Source organism: Nematolebias whitei, chromosome 14 (assembly GCF_014905685.2).
Source record: "Nematolebias whitei isolate Nwh7 chromosome 14, NemWhi1, whole genome shotgun sequence".
Classification (NCBI taxonomy): Eukaryota; Metazoa; Chordata; class Actinopteri; order Cyprinodontiformes; family Rivulidae; genus Nematolebias; species Nematolebias whitei.
In genome coordinates this window covers 4,592,323-4,595,089 of record NC_056511.1, presented here as the reverse complement: position 1 = coordinate 4,595,089, position 2,767 = coordinate 4,592,323, and positions in this window count along the sequence as shown.

The following is a 2,767-nucleotide window of genomic DNA, read 5'->3' as shown; positions in this document are numbered from 1 at the left end:
TTGAGCCTCGGGGACTCGTTTACAAGAGAGACCTGTTTTAAACAAAGAATGATGACAACAGTGGACCATCTTAAATGAAAGCATACAAACTGAGAAGAATAAATTAAAGAAAATGGTAGAAATCATCCCTGATGTTCTCGTCACTGTTTTCAATCCTCCTGAGGATCCGGCGTCTCTTCTCCGGTGGTTCGTTGTAGTCCAGACACAAAGTCGCATGCAGGTTTTCCTCCGTCGGCCGTTTGTCAACAAAGTGAACACATACAGAGTTTTGGGTGTTCTCTTCAAGTTCACATTTTTCAGCCACATTCTTCTTAATTCCTCATCTGCAGCTAGGAGATGGAAACTGCTACTTCCTGTCTGACAGGAAGTTGTACCTCGGTGGATAAGCTTCCAGTTCTTTGGCACCTTGTCGCAATGTTTGAAATGTTCATGTGAAGCACTTTGAGTTGTTCTTTTAACGTAGGAAGAAAGACGCCTTGAAGCAGGTTTTTACACCGTGGGAGGAAACTGGAGTACACGGAGGCCTCAGGCCCATCCTGGGGCTTGAACCCAGGACCTCCTTGCTGTGAGCCAACAGTAACCACTAATCCACCATACTACCCAAAAGCAATACCTTGTGGATGTATATACTTGATGCATTATTAAAACAGCGCTACATTCATGTATTTCAGACCAAGTCAATTTGGGTACTTGCCGATACTGAGTACACATACTGACTAGTAAATGAGTTAGTTCCTAATCGTTACACAGTGACTTTGGAAACACTTTATTTTATTCAGAACACAGCAAACAGTTTGTTGTTTTAACATCACTTGTGTTTATCTTTAAATATCTCCAAACTACAAACTTAAAAAATAAAAAAATAGCCCTTGGTTTAGTAGAAGTGAAAATGGCGTCACCAAGCATACAAGTATTATCGGTCTGAAGTATTATGGTGTTTCTATGAGTACAAGTACAAGTATTTGAGGCTGGTATCTGGACACCACGAGTAAATATTATAATAATGAAAAGGTAAAAAAAAAAAAAAGCGTTAAATTTTTCCTCCTACAGCTGGCGCCCTCTGCTGGACGTTTGATAAAATGCACGTCCCTTTTTACAGTTTAAAGGTAAAATAAGGAGGAAGTCATGAATAAATTAACTCTTTTTTCACTTCAGGTATTTATTTTCTTCATTTGACACTTTAACCTGTCAGACAATACACTGTGAAGTCTTTGCTAATATTCAAAATTACATTTGAGTTCCTAAAGATGATCTCCTTCAGATGGTTCATTTTCAACAACGTGACTAAGCTCAGGTTGACTCAGAAGCTGCCGGGAGGAGTTTTTTATTTTATTTTAAGGGAATAAACATCAGTGAGATGACAAACACAAAGTTAATCCTGTGACGATGGGCACGTCGTCCTGCTGCTGTTTGGTCACGTCTGTTCCTTAAACTCTGTGTCACAGATTAAAAACTCCTGTAGTTTGTGTAGTTTGTCTGTGAAACAGGCAAGTCTGGACCTGACGTTCTTCGGCACGCTCAAACGGAAAATCAAAAATACTCATTTTAGATCATTTAGTCTGGGTTTGGAAGGAAACTACTCCATAAAGCAGCAACAATCCTTCATTTTAAACATTAAGGCCGGCTCATGGATAAAGTGCCCTGTAGTTTGTTTGGGTAAATGTAATTTATTTTTCACACTATGTCAATGTCAATTTATGTCCATAGCACATAAAAACAACAAAAGCTGACCAAAGTGCTTTACAATTAAGTCAAATTAAAAAGAAAAAAACACTTTGTGCCACTCAAGAAACATAATCCTGTGTGTTAACAATAAAACACACAACCACAAGAACAATATGCTCTAACTGGTTCTCAGACTGTGCACGGTCCAATGCCGAGGAAAACAGATGAATCTTGAGCAAAGATTTAAAAGTCTCAACAGTCTGAACGGTCTTTAATTGATCAGGTAAAATGTTTCAGTTCTGGAGCAGCAACCGCAAAAGCCCGATCACCTCTGGACTTCACTTTGAATCTGGGGACTTCTAATAGGAGCTGGTTGGTAGACTGGAGTGCTCTTACTGGAGTGTAGATGTTAAGAAGATCACATAACTGGGATGGGGCCAGACATTTTAAGGCTTTAAAAACAAGCAATAAAATCAAAATCAAGCCTGAAGTGGACAGGAAGCCAGGACAGAGATTATATGTTCATGTTTTCTAGTTACTGTAAAACACGAGCTGCTGGTTGTGGACGGTGAGTTCGAGATGTAGAGATGATTTATCTAAACCATCATATAAAGCATTACAGTAGTCCAAATGAGAGGTAATAAAAGTGTGAATCACCTTTTCAAGGTTCAAGTTCAAGAATCTTTATTATCCCCAAGAGGCAATTTGTTCACAGTCAGTGGCACATAAAACATCCAAAGACAAGACACCGACACAATAAAATAATCGAAACGATCACTGTTTGTTGAAAAGCCTGATCTCTACAGAGATGAATGAGATTTCAGTCTGTTCATTCCACATCTGGGCAGCAGAGACCTGCGTCCAGATGGAAGCAACCTGAACTCACCACGGAGTGGATGATCAGGATCTGCCAGAATAAGCCTTGCCTTGTTCACTGAACTTGCCTTATGTAGGTCAGAGAATTTCTGTAGAAAAGTGAGGTTCTGTAGGTCAGTGAGGTTCTGTAGGTCAGTGAGATTCTGTAGGTCAGTGAGGTTCTGTAGGTCAGTGAGGTACTGTAGGTCAGTGAGGTTCTGTAGGTCAGTGAGGTTCTGTAGGTCAG